This window comes from Protobothrops mucrosquamatus, unplaced genomic scaffold, assembly GCF_001527695.2.
Source record: "Protobothrops mucrosquamatus isolate PMUCROS unplaced genomic scaffold, P.Mucros_1.0 scaffold518, whole genome shotgun sequence".
NCBI classification, from domain to species: Eukaryota; Metazoa; Chordata; class Lepidosauria; order Squamata; family Viperidae; genus Protobothrops; species Protobothrops mucrosquamatus.
The window spans coordinates 486,359-503,649 of record NW_015386831.1 but is presented as its reverse complement, the minus strand read 5'-3'; the positions used below and the strand labels follow the sequence as shown (position 1 = coordinate 503,649).

At 39.9% G+C, this 17,291-nt stretch overlaps 1 long non-coding RNA gene across 1 annotated transcript; it reads right to left on the bottom strand.

The window, feature by feature from the left end:
* Positions 1-29: 29 nt before the first annotated feature.
* Positions 30-8,678, bottom strand: LOC107288298. Its single transcript, XR_001548898.1, has 3 exons — positions 8,583-8,678; positions 5,872-5,917; positions 30-505 (listed from the first exon to the last, which is right to left on the bottom strand). It is a non-coding gene; the product is annotated as an uncharacterized LOC107288298 (long non-coding RNA).
* Positions 8,679-17,291: the final 8,613 nt, after the last annotated feature.

The following is a 17,291-nucleotide window of genomic DNA, read 5'->3' as shown; positions in this document are numbered from 1 at the left end:
ATAAAATACAAATAACAAAAAAATGGTGAAAGGGAGGTCAAAAGGGGGAAAGTTAAAAAGTGATAAGAAAAAAAAAGATTGATTTCCAACTTTCTTCAGTATAGATACAAATACCTGTATATATGGTAGAATAACCTCACACTCTTAATTAAAACAAAAGCACAAATCCATCATATAAAAATACAGATTAGACAATCAAAATAGCATTAGAATTATGTAACAAAATAACCTTACTCTAGGTTTAAACCGAGACATTTAAAAATATATAATATATATGTTTAATAATAAAAATGAAATACACATTTTTCTATACTCATAATAAATTCAATAATCAAATCCTAAAATCAAAACTCCATTTTTATCTTTCTCAAGCAAGATGTCCAAAAGTGTTTTCCAACTAATAAGAAAGCTAGATTTTGTCTTTCATCAAAGTAGTCAGTTTTGCCAATTCCATTTAAAAGTCTTGCCGCCCCGTGTTTTCTTTCAACATCTTTATGCATGATACCTAAAAGAAAAACTTTTGGTTTCAATTTTACATTCATTTTTAAATTTTTCCTGACTCAAACAACACTTCTTGACAGTCCAGTACATCCACCAAACATGATGAAAGAGGACTTCACATTGTTTACATTTCCAACATTTATTTGATATTCCCTTATATGTCTTTGATAATTTTTCAGGAGTTAAATACTAATGATACATCATTCTACTAAAAAAATTCTGTCAAATTATAGTCCAGTGAAAATTTCACTCCCTTTTATCCACGTATTTTCCCATTGGTCAAGCATAATGTTATATCCAATTTTTTCCCCATTTAATCTTATACCATATGACATATTAATCCTATTCATTTTCAACAACAGTTTATATATTTTGGCAATGAGATGCTCATCATTAGTACATAAATCTCTCTTAAAGTCTGTTTTTTCATCTGCTAAAATAAAATTCTTTTTATCCAGTTTAACTCTTTCTGCTTTGAGATAAGCAAACCATTGATAAATATAACCCTCTTTTTCTAGATTCTTTTCAATAAACATAATTAGATCAGCACAAATCAAACCAAGTTTGTGTAGCTATCATTTCTTTTCTGAAAAAAATACCTTTTCCTAAAATAAGTTTTCGGAGATAATTGTGCTTTATATCTTTTCCAAACTCTCAGCAGTAGATGGAGCTGAGTTCCATGTCTCTATTACATGTAATGCTAAGTTTTTAGGAATTCTGCCTTTTTTGATCTGGTTTGGTCTAAGATGCCTACAGTTTTCCAATTGAAATTAATGGTTTAAATCTTTCTCACATTTTAATCTGACTCAGTCCAATCTGCAGTAGCTCCCAAGAGTTATTGTAAATAAAAATAAAAATGAGGGGAAAATGAATTGATCCTGCCCTAAACCTCCAAAAGGAAGTCAGGACATATGTGAAGTGAAGAAGTGAGTAAAATAAAAGATAACTTGCCACCAGAAGAACAATTCTGTAAAAAAGACCACCTTGGCTGAAATGCAGAATTTATTTAAAAAGAATTATTTGCTATTTTCAGTACTTCATTATTGTAGACCAGGGGTCTTCAAACTTGGCCCTTTTATGACTTGTGGACTTCAACTTCCAGAATTCCTCAGCCAGCATGCCTGGCTGAGGAATTCTGGGAGTTGAAGTCCACAAGTCATAAAAGGGCCAAGTTTGAAGACCCCTGTTGTAGACAGTATTCTCCCTGCAATAGTCAGCGTGTTTTTCTCTTAAGCCAGAGTTATATTCCTCCTTTTATTCAGGAACTCAAGGCTGCAAAAACAGCTTTCTGTCCTCCAACATTACCACAGGTCTGTAATTGAGACAAAGTCATCAGGAAATTTCCACTACTGAGGGAAGAGTAGAACCTATTTTAACAGCCATTAACACCATACTGGAAACTGTAGGTGAATAAGGGCTTTCCTCTGAACTTTCTCTAACCAGATGGATAAAATGTAGAGCAATAACTTTTATAAGTTTAAGAGGATAGATTCTTCTTACAAGCAAGCCTGACCTTGTAATGTCTAGAGCAAACTACGAATATTCTTTTAAAAGACATTAGGCTAATGCTTTTTTGCATGATTAATTATTCACATGCTAGTCAATAATTGAAATGGCTCAAATGTGTATAAAACATAACAGCTTTAAATCTGGAAAGATATGCCGTTGGCGTATTAGCAACTCAACATAGTTAATACAAGAAACCAGAGCAACCAATATCTCTCTCTCTCTCTCTCTCTCTCTCTCTCTCTCTCTCTCTCTCTCTCTCTCTCTCTGTATGTGTGTGTTTGTGTGTCAAATTGAAATTCAGGCTTGTATACCTCACTAAAAAGTGAGTTTTGAAAAGCAGATGCAATCCAGCTCCCACTGAATTCAAAGGCCAAATCCTTTGCTGATGTCAGCAGCATAGAATCATATATCCAAATGATCCAGTCTAGCTTATTTTGATCAAGCCAGTTATTGCCCACTAATCAGTGGGATTGATGTTATAAAAAAATAAACATCCTGTGATCAGCTTTTTCCATTTCATAACGTTTGAAAAACTAGCATTCGGAAACACAATGATGCTACATATTACATTTGACATTTCACAGTATGTGCATTTGCTCACTGAGTATCAGAGCAATAGTAAGAGGTACAATACATTCATTCATCACTAAACAAATATCCCCTGGGATAAGCTGTGAAACTACTGTAAGTCTGTATCCTTGGATACACCTGAAGAAGCCAACTATGTAGTAGCTGGAGAAAGTTTGTGGGACAATTTCTTTTCGTATTGTACCAGAAATTGCTTCCACACTTTCTCCTCAATGTTTTTCATTCAGTTTGGAAGAAAATCAATGTGTTTTGGGGGGGGGAAAGAGGATAGCCTTGGTGGAATTCTTGTGGGTGAGATACAGATCTCTTGCACTCCAGATTTTGATCAATATTATTTTCAAGAGCCGTGGCAGTGCAGTAGTTAAAATGCAGTATTGCAGGCTAACTCTGCCGATTGCCAGCAGTTCGATCCTGACTTGCTCAAGGTTGACTCAGCCTTCCATGCTTCCGAGGTGGGTAAAATGAGGACCCAGATTGTTGGGGGCAAAAGGCTGACTCTGTGAACTGCTCAGAGGGCTGTAAAGCACTGTGAAGTGGTATATAAGTCTAAGTCAGACATGTCAAACACAAGGCCCGGGGGCCGGATGCGGCCCGCAAAGTGGTTTCATGTGGCCCGTGAAGCCATCCTGGAAACAGTGAGGGAACGGCCCCCGCTGTCTTGGCCCTGGCCCAGGCCAGCTGGGAGCCAATGTACAATTTTGTGGTGGCTATCTTGGCACTTGCCCCGGTGGACCATGCCTTGGCACTTGCCCCAGTCCCACCCCCTTCTGCCAGAGACCTTCAGATCTGTCCCACTCCTGCCCAGGCCCCCATAGGCACCCTTGACGCAAATGATGTAGAACTGGCCACGCCCACCCAGTAGGCCACACCCACTCCATCCACACCCACCCGCCCGCCCCCCAGGGCAACCGCAATGCTGATGTGGCCCTCAGTGAAATTGAGTTTGACACCCCTGGTCTAAGTGCTGTAGCTATTGCTTTAATGGAATAAAGATAGAATCTCCCTTGAGCTGAGCTCAGATCCACAGGACATCTCCATGAGGTTGTCTTAGCAGCAGAATGGAAGCCCTTAGCCACTTCCTCTAGGAGTTTTTCTCGACTTCCCCGTCTAGCTTTTCCAATTGTCCTCTTTTTAAGAATTCTGCTAAGCTCTCTCAGATCAGTCAAAATAGGCTGCGTGCTGGCTCCCATTTGGGTTTAGATTTTAAAATGTAGGTGAGAAAATGGGAAGAAAGATTCCTAGCAAAGGTTACTCAGAGGTAAGTCACTGAGTTCAATGGTATTTACCCTATGCTAGTGATGGAACAGAGTGCAAGTGATGGAAGAGGGAACCTAAGCCTTTTTTCTTGGATGGGAGGGGCTGTTATGCAATTATAGCGGAGGTTGCATGGCAATGTCAGGAGCTGAAAAAGCAATAGCAATAGCACTTAGACTTATATACCGCTTCATAGTGTTTTACAGCCCTCTCATTCGTCAAATGTTTCAGTCGGAGAACGGAGGTTGTTAGACCTAGGAGTAAAATGGGTGAAGTCTTCTTACCTTCCGATTCAGTTGGGACTCGGTCAGTCCTACCTTGAGGACTGTCACCCGTCTCAATCGGACGTCATGACTACTCCAAAGAGGAGAAGGGACGGGGAGTTATATCGATTATCGTTATCGTGAATCTGGTATATATTACTTCATAGTGCTTTACAGCCCCTCCCTAAGCAGTTAACAGAGTCAGCCTATTGCTGACTCCTCATTTTACTGACCTGGGAAGGATGGAAGGCTGAGTCAACCTTGAGCCGGTGAGAATCGAACTCCTGGAGTGAGCAGTGAGTTAGCCTGCAGTACTGCATTCTAAACACTGGGCCACCACTGCTCTTAGCAATTTAACATGCTCTTCACAGAGCAAAAGAGCCAACAGATGTAAATTAGCTATACTTTGATTGAACACTTTGGTGTGCTAATAGCTACACCACAGAGAACAATTCGAAATGGAAGTGTGGCCTGGCATGATGTTGGGCACTTTGGCCCAAGCATTGAAAAAAATCTAGAGCCAGTTGCAAACACATATTTCACCCCAGGCTCAATCTCACTTACTCAACACCTTTTGAATATTGATTACTCATTGCCTGAGAATCTTAAAGAGGGAACTGAAACTGAAGTTATGCCGGGTATTAAGTAATTTATCTCCCTAGGAGCTCCTGTGTCATTTTCTCTAGGACATCAAGGTTTCCGTTTTAATCACGTGTTTTAATCTGGGATTACATGTGATTCAGTTTACATCTGAGTAGACATCTCTTAGAATCATACTCTAAAGCACGTGAAATGCTTAATAAAGAAATAATAAGAGTCCTACTCATTATTATGGATGAAAGGCAGTGGTGAGATAGAGACAACATGATATATAAGAATGCCTACCTGTTGCTCCCTAGCATATTTAATCCTTCTTGTAACAATATATATATACATTAATGCACTAAAAATGTGGCATTTTTTGACGAGAAAGCCTTGGGCAAGCTGGAATGAAAGTGTTTTGCCCATTAATTTGATCCAGCCCTCTGTCCAACACAGGTGCTGAGCTATAGTTAAAGATGCTTGATTATCTATTTAAGGGAAAAAAACCACTTTCAAATGGATCATTGCTATTGATCAAAAGGGACTGCAGTAAAAAAGAGGATGGAACAAATTCTAGGAAATACCAGCAAGCTAAAAAAAAGAAGATGAGTTTACTTAATTAATAGAACAATAGAACATTTGTCTGGAAGCAGCCTGATATTAGACAAATCACACAAGAAACAAAAAGCAGTTCTTCCTTCTATGCTCACTCTTTTTTTTTTTAAGAGTCCTTCTGCACCAATGCTATTCTCCAACATCGTTAATTTCTACACCAGTTGAAATGTCTTGTATTCATGTAATGTCAAAGAGCAAGTTTCTTGGTATACAAACATTATTCCAGTTTTAAAGGCAACTGTGGTAACTTATCTATGCATTTTAGGCTAAATACATCTCAACACAACTTCTTACACACTGAAATTGTAAAGGGAAAGGTACAATAAAAACATTCATCTTATGTACCTCACATCGTAAAGACGATTTTTCGGCAAAGTAACACGGTTTTAGGTCCTTTTTCTTTAGTAAACAAACAAACAAACACAAAAAACGTAAATACCATGATACTGTTAGTAACAGAACTCCCAGTCAGTTTCTTCCTTATGCAAGCCAACCAAGTTTCACAGAAACTCATTGTAGCAAATTAGATGGTTATCTTTATTTGTTCAAAACAAGCTACCTGGAAACTTTCCTGTTCAGATTAACAGATTTCAACTCCGGTATAGCTGGAATAGGGAAAGAAAGGAAAGTAAAATTTAGGTTAAATGCAGTGACATATTTAGAAGATTAGTGAAATTTGACAAGTGCCCTCACGATGCTCAGAACAAACATGACCTTTAATGCTTCCAGGGATAACTCTGAAAAACTAGTTCTACAAGTCTCCAATCTATGGTGTATCCATGAAAAGATGTTTGTAGAAGATACAAACGTGAAGCACATGAACCCACCTTCTCCGAACTATTGAAGCAGTTCTGAAAACAATTTTATCTTTATTAAAAATAAGAACAGCTTATAAAGTGAATAATTGTGGGCAGACCCAGCCAGGAACTTGTCTGAATTTATACCATTAATGCAAATTGCTCACAAAGTCAGGTGGAGGATCTACAATTGTTTTCAAGAATTTTGTGACAGTCTAACTACAGAAAGTTATATCGTTGCAGGTATCCCTCCACTTACAACCACAATTGAGCCCAGAATCTTGGGTGAAGCGGTTGTTAAGTGAGATTCCACATGATTGCTTTGCTCAATGACCGCAATCCTGGCTCTCTGAATTGTGGTTATTAAGTACCTGCACACATTCTTAAGGGAAACACTGGGGAGAATGCCCAGGCCTCTCACCATACCCAAGAGACCCAAAAACTATCCCTGCCCTACTGCAGTAGGAGAATGATTGTGAAAATGATGGTGTTCGCTATTGTCTCTGCCAGATATGAGGTCCACTCTGCCACCAGGGAAATTCTCAGCATGGTGGAGGAAGGGATATCAGATCTGGAAAAACAATTGGTGAATGCCATCATTCTGGAAGCCTAAGAATGCTAGCATTTGGTACATGAGCATTTTCCCTTCTGGAGATACGATGGCATTTGCTAAAAAGCCAGCAAATGCCTTTGTTCGGAAAAGGCTCAGGATGCTGGTGTTTGATAACATTTTTGCCAGAACTGAAGTCCTTTCCTCCAGTACATCCCTTTACACATTGGAGAAATGGACCTTAAAGCCAATGTCCCTTCTGCTTGTAACCATCCCTACTGGTTTCCCTGTTGACTTTCTGGGAAAGTTAGCAGAGAAGATTGCAAATAGCTATCATATGATCTCAGGGCACTTGGTAACCAGTTGCAAATGCAAACAGGTCTACAAGCATCCAAACTACAGTCATGAATCTGGGGGTAGGGCCAGTGCAACGTTTCACAATGACTGATGGCCGGTATTGCTTTCTAGACTGTAAAGCACTCATGCTGAGGCAGTTGTGACTGTGAATGGCTATTAAATGACTGATCATAAATCAAGGAATGCCTGTATTTGTTCTTCTTAAAGACAGTGATATTTGCAGCCACAACTTCTATTCCCTCTCAATGAAGTCTATAATTAGCATTAAAAAAATCTAATTTAAAAAATCTAAAGAGGAAGTTAATCCTTTTCTTTTTTTAAAAAAGAAAAGAAAGACATACCTTCCTGCAGATTAGGATCTCAAACATTTGATCAGATTAGAAAGAGAAAAAAGGAAGAGTTTACTTCTGCAAGAATAGAATAGAATAGAATAGAATAGAATAGAATAGAATAGAATAGAATAGAACAGAGCTGGAAGGGACCTTGGAGGTCTTCTAGTCCAGCCCCCTGCTGGACTAGAAGTAAGGCCGTTGTGAGTATGAATGGTCATTAGATAACTTGGCATAAGTCAAGGACTATCCATATTTGTTTTCCCCAAAGATTAATGATGTTTGTAGCCATGACTTCTATTCAGTCTGAGTGGTCTGTAATTGGCATATTAAAAAAAGATAATTGATATGGGCAGTTCAGAAATATGAAATATAAATAAATGAATAAATCTAATTTTAAAAAATTTGAGGAGGAAGTTCATCTTTTTCTTTAAAAAAAGAGACCTACCTTCATGAAGATTAGGATCTCAAATATTTTATCAGATTAGAAAAAGAAAAGAGCAAGAGTTTACTTCAGCAGTTCAGTACCCATTGTGAGGCCATTGTGACTGAATGGTCATTAAATGACTTGTCATAAGTCAAGAACTATCTGTATTTGTTTTTCATAAAGGCTAGTGATGTTTGCAGCCATAACTTCTATTCAATCTCAGTGAAGTCTGTAATTGGCCTTTTAAATAAAAAGTTATCTAATAAAAAAATCTAAAGTGGAAATTAATATTTTTTTTCTTAAAAAAAAAGAGACCTGCCTTTGTGCAGATTAAAATCTCAAACATTTTATCTGATTAGAAGAGAGAGGAGAAAGAGTTTACTTCTGCAGGTGCCAAAAACCATAGGCAAATGTAAATATTTGATGGGGAAAAAACCTTGACACAAATTATACATTTCTGAGAACAGTTTCTGTCCTTATCATTTCAGCTTCTTTCATTGATGACCTTTTCCACTATGTGATTCTGTCTCTTGGATACAGAATGTAAAAGGAAAAAGGGGATAGAAGAACTAGAGGAAATCATTGGCAAATCATTAGAGGAGTGAGTGACTGAAGGAATGTTGAGCCAAATTTAAGTTGTTTTTTTTAAAAAAATCAGTCATCATACAATCTGTTCTAAGCAAAACCCACATTGGCAAAATATAACACCCTCCCCCAGCCTGTTCACAAAGATAAGGATTCCAATTCTGAAAGCCAATAAGCAAGAAATGTGCTTGAAGAGATTTGAAGAGACAACTAAAATTCACTTACACCGAGTCAGGAGATGAGAGAATGTTGGTAGACCTTGGTTAATTGTTCTTTCCAATGAACTATCCATCCAATTCACACGGTACAGCTGCCTCAGACTCCTTCAGAGAATCTGGGTTTTTATCAGAAGGAATCCCAACTGTCATTCCCCCCCCCACTCATTCAGCCACGATGTTTGGTGATCCATTATTAGCTACCTCTTGTAGTCACAGTTGCGGCTTGCAACCTTCCCAGGTGGCTTTCAACAAGCAAAGTCAATCAGGAAAGCCAAATTTGCTTTATGACATTATTTGTTTAACAGCCACAGTGATTCATTTAACAACTGTGGTTAAAAAAAATAGTTGTGGCTCATTTAATAATCCTATCACTTAGAGACTGACATCCTTGTGACCCAATTGTGGTCATAAGTTGATAACTACCCATATTCCTACTTTTGGCCAAAGATAAATAGACAATCTTGATTTCCTCCACACTGCTCATTTCTATCCCTCTTTCTTGTTTCTGAGTTTTCCCTTTAGACACTGAGCCTTTTGTAGCTAATAAGCACAACCTGCTGTCATTAAATAGTCAAGAAGTTTGCTGTTCTAGGTTTGTGTTCAGTCCACCTCTTGGCAGCCTCAGTTTGTGGTTTAGGGCTTGAATTTGTTATTAAAATGACTTGATTGTTTCAAAGAAGCTAATTTTCTTTATTTGCTCAGCTTAATTGACCCTAGAACCACACAGTGTGGGTAGATGTTTGCACACATGATCAGTTTTTCATGTCACATCCAAAATCAGATTTAGTAGTTAAGGCACCAGGCAGGAAACTAGGAGACTGTGAAGTCTAGTCCCACATTAGGTATGAAAGCCAGCTAGGTGTCTTTTGGGCCAGTCACTTTTTCTCAAGCCCAATCCCTCCCTCACAAGTTTGTTGCTGTGGGAAAAATAGGAAGAGGAGAGGGAAGTATTAGGTATGTTTAATGCCTTGAGTTACTTATAAAGTAATAAAGGCAGAATAAAAATGTAAAAAAATAAGTAAAATCAAATCAAATCTACAAATGTAATATCTTTTTTCATAAATTACACAGGTCCTTTTGTAAGCTGTCAGCTACAGCAGAAGCCCCAATGTGTCATGCATCAATTTTGGCATATGCAAGAGCCACAACTACAGAGTGCAGCCCTGTCTAACTTTGAAACTGCATCAAATTTTAAGTAATCTATGCACAACATTTATAATGTCCTGATGAAATCAATAAGTCTGATCATATAATTAGGAGCACAAGTGAAATATCAAAAAGTCAAGATCAAGGCCACAAACATGTGATCAAAACTCATCACAATGCATGTTTAAAAAAAAAGAGGCGGACTTTGATTACGCAGTGATGATTGCTATCTTGAGTGTTTTGAAATCCCACATAAAATGTGCATGTAATAGTGATGCTGGGATGTTCTGTTTAAATGTTTCTTCCATACTGAATTAAGTGAATTTAAATGTCCTCTGAACATTTTTACCTCAGCTAAAGCAACAGTCATTATTTCCTAATGAGGTCAATTGACAGGCAGGTGTTCCTGGTTTTATATTGCACTCTTTTGATTCCAGTGTGGGTCCAGATCAACAATACCACAAAAAAATAAAATAGCTTCTAAAACCTATGCCCAGGTTTTCATTCATCACACAGCATTCGAACGCTTCCTGAAGAAACAGGATCGTTTTATGACCCACACAATGTTAGGATGTGTGAAACTGAATAAGGGTTGCATAAAAGTGTGGTGTAAAATAAAGCCACCATCTTTTTATGAGGAAGCCCAGAGAAAAACTATAAATAAAGGAGACATTGTTGATAAACCTCCAGGAAAACAGACATTTAATTGACAGCATTTCCTTGTATATTTAACCCAGGAGGGTCCACAACACAGACCTGGGTTCCTCCTATGCAATTTAATCTGCCCTCCCACACAGCCCTCCGAAAGGTATTTAAGGTGTGGCTAAAGAGGTTCACTCAGTTTCACCTGTGGGAAAAAAAATGGCATATTCTGCATTCCTCAGCTCCCTTGGAGATTTTACAGATAAGTACCAGGCTAGGCCTGACCATATGCACCTAGCTTAATTATGAACTTCTTTATGGGGGGAAAAAGTGTCAATTATACTGAGAGATTTGAAAGCTTGTACAGCACAAAGCCGTCACAGTTGGGTTTTTTTTTTTACCTCTAGGCAAATGTTCACTTTTCAGTTTTATTCTATTACCAGACCACTTACAGGGTTCTGGAAAAAGTCTATACCCTCTCCCCTCCTCGAAACATTCATATTGTTACTGCTGTGGACATTTAGTGTTGCTATTGCAGCCATATGAGACTCTAGTTGTCTTCCCTTTTCTGGGAACACTTGAGAGTAGTCATTGTCAGTCGCCCAAGTAGACCAGAGGAGAAACATGACAAGTTTAGTTAATTCTACTTTATTGGAAGGATACATTAACAGAATTTTGTAAGTCTGAAAGTGCAAATCTCCCATCCTCTCTTTTTACCCATTGATTAGTTAGGGAAAAACCTTTCTAAGTTTTTTTTCTCTGTTACTCACTTGTAGGCTACTTCTTATTTTGTCTAGCCATTACCTTGGGGGCATCCCCTCCCCCAAATACACGCATACACATTTCCCAAGATTTTTCTCACATTCCATTACACTGAGGAAGCAATACTAGAAGTCATAAGAATGGCAGTAGACCAGGGCTTTTCAACCAGTGGTACGGGTACCACCTGTGGTACATTGGCACCTGGCAGGTGGTACACGACCATCCTAGAAAAGTGGTAACGAGGGAGAGGAATGAGCTGAACCGGTGGCAGCACTGCACAAACCTGAGTGAGAGATGGTTGGAGTTGCAGGGCTGTCAGGGCTCAGTGGAAGCGCCAGGATCAGTGCCAGGATCCAGCTGGAGCTCGGCGCTGATCCTGATGCTTCTGCTGAGCCCTGAAGAAGTGCCAATCAGCTGGAATGTTGCAGCATCTCCAGAGTTTTGTGATTTACATTCAGATGCTTGGCAACTGATTCATATTTATGACGGTCACAGTGTCCCAGGGTCATGTGAAGTGATTAAAACCTGCTGCAACCACCCAGCAGACGGGGGGAATAAAAACCAAACACCCCCCACCCCACCCCTGCTGCCAATCCTCAACAGAAATGCTCACAACAATGAAAACCTCGGACAGGAGGAAGAGCGCCGCCAGGTGGGCAGGCAGGTGTCTTGCTCGGCTGTGCTTTGGGGGGCACTTTTTTCAGTGCCATTGTAACTTCGAACAGTCACTAAGCGAACTGTTGTAAGTCGAGGACTACCTGTACTTTATCACTTTTTTCCTTTTTTTTTTTTTTTGGTCATCAAGTTGTTGACACCTTGCTAGGCGACTGGTGGTACTTGGATATTGCCATAGCCTAAAAGTGGTACAATGGATGAAAAGGTTGAAAAGCCCTGCAGTAGACAATAGACGGTAAATAGTTAATGCCATTTCCTTTCGGATCTCATTAAGCAGTTCCTGCCAGAACTCTAGGTGTCTTTTCCCACCCACCACCAAAGTTGATTCTTCCAGATGGATGGAGGAGGACAGATTCTGTTTGGGACGCCACTCACAGAGGATGACTCTGGATGTAAATTGGTTGGGATGCTTAAGTTAATTAAATATTTACCACCTTTCTCTGTTGCACTACCTGCCTTTTGGAACAAGTTTCCTGACACCCACCCCTTCCTCAGCAGGTTCAGGTAGCCCTTCTTAGTAGCCTTTCACAGAGTTGTGATACTTGGGCTAGAATGATAATTGAACGTGCTCTGCTGAGAGAGTGAGCATTTATTATGCCTAGGATTGGTTATATATGTATATGTATTTGTTATCATGGTATATGTGGGGAGAGAGAGAGAGAAAGAATTGGGCGGCCTTATCAACCTCATGCATATATACATGCATACAAATCCATTAAAATCACCCCAAAGTATACAAAGCATGAAACTTCCTGTTTAAAATCTGTTTATATGTGTTTTTCCAGACACAAGCCTGGAAAAACACATATAAACAGAATTCACTTTAAATGTACTTTTTATTTACAGTATTATACGCAAGAGATAGCTGAAGTCACTGCTTTATATTTCCTGGCCATTATTTAACAGTGCTGGACATGCTAGAGCCCTTTGACATTTATGCCTTAAGAGCATATCACCTTGTATGGACAGAATTGCATTACGTTTCCTAATTAGAATTCTTTACACACTTCCTTCTGTTTTGGATTTCACATAATTGCTTTTTAATGGGTTTCTATTTTCATTCCGATAGTTCCTGCTCAGAAATCTTCATGAATCTTCAGCTTTTTAGAGCTATACTCAATAAGACAGACCCTGAATCATCATCTTCATCTTCATCTTCATCTTCATCTTCATCTTCNCTTCTTCTTCTTCTTCTTCTTCTTCTTCTTCTTCTTCTTCTTCTTCTTCTTCTTCTTCTTCTTCTTCAGCAAGCAGGCTCACTTCAGAAAGCAACTCCCCAAAGTCCTTGGGGATGGGTCAGTGAAGATCTATTCTAAGCTATATTTAAGGGAACTTTGGCTTCTTGCACTTTAATTTGGAGCAGTCTCTAAATTAGAGCTTCTTTTTATACACTTTTTTCTGTATCAGGATGGGGACTCTACAGCCTTCCAGAAGTTGCAGCAGAAGCTTCCATCAACACAGTTTATTCTGAAGTCATAATCACTTCCTTTATTAACATCTGGTTGAAGGCCATCCAGTTCTCACCTTTGATGTAATTATAGCACACTTTTGTTTCAGACTGCTTGCTATCCTCTTTTTTGGTCAGCCCTTAACAAAGCCTTTTCAGCACTGATGTACCCACTTGCAATGGTCCATAATAAGAAGATAAACCATGTGGAGCCAACCAGCCAGACGTCTATTTACAAGCTTGGCTTGGTGAACTAATGTGATAAAAGAGACATGGTGACTCCACTTCTATTCTTCTCAAGCTATCCCCTCAGGAACAGTCTTTTAATTATTTCTTCCCTGCTAAGTTCTGAGCTGGCAATTAGACAACCAGTGGGAAGGAACAGAGAGACAGCCTGAAGGAATGTTTGCAGGAGAGAAGTGATTGTGAAAGAAATATGAAAATTTCCATCCCATCCCAAAGTCTTTCCTGTTGTTTGTTCCTGGCCCTGCATCTCCACATGTTCTTTCAGCAAACAGGGACCATGCTGCTGGGTAGACAAGTCCTAGTTCAGCTATTAATGGGTAGATGACATGCTACATTCCAGCTATTATCTCTAACAAAGCCACTGAAGTCCATTCTTCCCAGGGCAGACAGAGTAAGGATTGCCTTCAAAGTGGTTCAGAAGAAAATGAGGGTTTATGTTGCTAGTTTATTACACCTTAGATTTTTTATTTCTACCCTGGGCACTTTTCTTCCTGTGTAGATGTAAGAATTCATCTGCCAGATCAGGAATACTGAGGAAAATAAAAGTTGGAAAAGGAAGAGACATCCAGTTTGCCTTCTTCAAATGGGCTTGGCAGATAAAGATGCTTCCAGGTTTTCATCATGCAATTATGTTTTTCAAACACAACTTTTAATGAGGAATCCAAATTACATGCTGTTTTATTTGCCACCCTCCTTTTCTTTCCCATTGCTTCTTTCATCCTTTCCTTTTCCACAGAAAAATCTTCGGAGGAGGCAATGATAAAACAGCTTCATAATACCTTCAGATTTCTCTTGCTAGGAACTGCCCATCTGCAGCAATTTTGGAGGTCTTAATGCAGGGCAACTGGTTACTGATTTTTTTTCAACACAATACTTTTTATAGCCACCTGTATGATTACAAGCTGGTTACCCCTCTATTTTTGGGGGGATATTTTTTCCCCCTACAATTAATAGATTAAATGTTAGGATAGAGATGACTCAAAGAATGTTCACCAGCAAACAAGTATCAATAGCCAATTTGTTTGGCTGAAGCTTGCAGGTGAAACACCGGCGTAGTTGGTTATCTGACAGCAAATTTTTAAATGAATCCCAAAGCTTAGATTAGATAGAGCAGGGCTTTTCAACCTTTTCACCCATTGTACCACTTTTAGGATATGGCAACATCCGAGTACCACCAGTCGCCTAGCAAGGTGTCAAAAACTTGACCCCCCCCAAAAAAGTGATGAAGTACAGGTAGTCCTCAACTTACAACAGTTCGCTTAGTGACTGTTCGAAGTTACAATGACACTGAAAAAGTGCCCCCCAAGCCACAGCCGAGCAAGACACCTGCCTGCCCACCCAGCAGTGCTCTTCCTTCTGTCCGAGGTTTTCATTGTTGTGAGCATTTCTGTTGAGGATTGGCAGCGGGGATGGGGTGGGGTGTTTGGTTTTAATTCCCCTCATCTGCTGGGTGGTTGCAGCAGGTTTTGGTCACTTCACATGACCCTGGGACACTGATCGTCATAAATATGAATCAGTTGCCAAGCATCTGAATGTAAATCACAAGACCCTGGAGAGGCTGCAACATTCCAGCTGATCGGCGCTTCTTCTGGGCTTAGCAGAAGCACCAGGATCAGCGCCGAGCTCCAGCTGGAGCCTGACGCTGATCCTGGCGCTTCCGCTGAGCCCTGCAGCTCCAGCCATCTCTCGCTCAAGCTTGTCCGGTGCTGCCACCGGTTCGGCTCATTCCCCTCCCCCACTACCACTTTTCTAGGATGGTCGCGTACCACCTGCCAGGTGCCAATGTACCACAGGTGGTACCCGTACCACTGGTTGAAAAGCCCTGAGATAGAGTTCATTACAAGCACTTTTGCATTCACTATGTTGCAATTTCGCACAGAGGCTGGAGTTACGAAAAAAGGCATGTTTGGAAAAAAAACTAAATACTACTCTTAAATTGACTCCTCTGGTGCAAGTCCAGCCTGAACAAGCTGCCTGCGTGGCTCAGGAAAATCATTCCAAAGCTTAAATGAAGGGACAGACCAAAAAAAAATAATAACACAGGATGTTACTTTGTTGTGGCTGTTCTGTTACTAATTCCCCACTTCTAGTCTAAAAAGACATTATTGTGAAGGGTTTGGCCAGCTATTCTCTCTCAGTCNTCCTCTGGTGCAAGTCCAGCCTGAACAAGCTGCCTGCGTGGCTCAGGAAAATCATTCCAAAGCTTAAATGAAGGGACAGACCAAAAAAAAATAATAACACAGGATGTTACTTTGTTGTGGCTGTTCTGTTACTAATTCCCCACTTCTAGTCTAAAAAGACATTATTGTGAAGGGTTTGGCCAGCTATTCTCTCTCAGTCCAATCTACACCACTAGACTGTCATTATGTGGCTAAAATTGGGAGAACCGTTTAGAAGTCTCAAGAGAAAATATGAGATGTACATTGAGTATTAAATAAATACTATGTATTGCAGATGTGAACTTTGGGGGGAGTTGGAGACATTAAAAAAGAGAGCCTCATTGAGGTGTGTGGAGCTTTTCCATGTAGTCATAGTCTTACTGTCAACTAATGAAGCCCACATACTTTTAACTATTTGGGAAGTTTCAACTCACAGATATTTGAGCAAATATCTCCATTTTTTCATTAAATGAAAAGTGCTAGAACTAATAAATGATTTTTTGAGGGAGATAATTAATAAATAGTAATTATAAATTACTATTTATGTTTCTCAACAATAGGAAATATTGTAGAAACATGCAATTTAATTTATAGTCTGACTGTACCAATTATGTAGCTTTGTAACTCCCTTAACAGAATTCATACCGACACAAGATACTATTTTTTTTTTAAAAAAAATAGTTACCTGCAATAGGAAAGATGTCTGCTGGACAAATGCAAAGTCTGGGATTAATTTCGTTTCACATTTAAATGTATAACTAAAATTCTCAAGTAGAATGCCTTATAACAGTGGTGGCAAACCTATGGCACGGGTACCAGAGGCGGCACTCAGAGCTCTCTCTGTGGGCACGCATGCCATCGCCCCAGTCCTAGGCCTTCAGGTGGGTTTTATAAAACTTTTCACTTTAGGCCTCCACCGCCATGTGCAAAAAAAAAAAAGGTTCAATCAATCAGTCAATTTCAACTTCTCACGGAAAAAAAAAAAGATCTTGCAAAGTTGGAATTGATTGATTGAACTTTTTAGTCCAGTGGTTCTCAACCTGTGGGTCAGGACCCCATTTGGGGTCGATCGACCATTTCACGGGGGTCGCCAAGCAAGGCTGACCGCCATTTTTTTTGTCCGCCATTTTTTTCCCCTTTTCCGGCGGGTGCCTTACCTCCCTTGGGCTGGGCCAGTTGGTGGTCAGCCTGCTCCGTCTCTGCCGCTTGCCAGCTACGCCTCGGCCGGCACAGGGGGTGGAACCACGCATGCGCGGCGCTCCCGGGCAGGGAAAGTCCTCGACTTACGACCGGTTTAGTCCTCGACTTACGACTGGTTGGGGTCGCGGCATTAAAAAGGTTGAGAACCACTGTTTTAGTCCCACCCAGTCTGCTGTTACCACCACAGCCACGCCCACCCAATGGGCCACACCCACCCAATTGGCCACACCCATCCGGCACCCAACGATGCATAAGTGGGTTTTGGGTTGCAGTTTGGGCACTTGGTCTCTAAAAGGTTCGCCAGCATATAACCATACTTAAGACAGTAAAATAAATTATCCTGAGCCAATTTTATTATGTATTTACCCATTTCATCAAGTTCATTCTGGTAAAGAACGAACATTATTTTTCATCAGCCTCTTAATTCTTTGACAGTTAT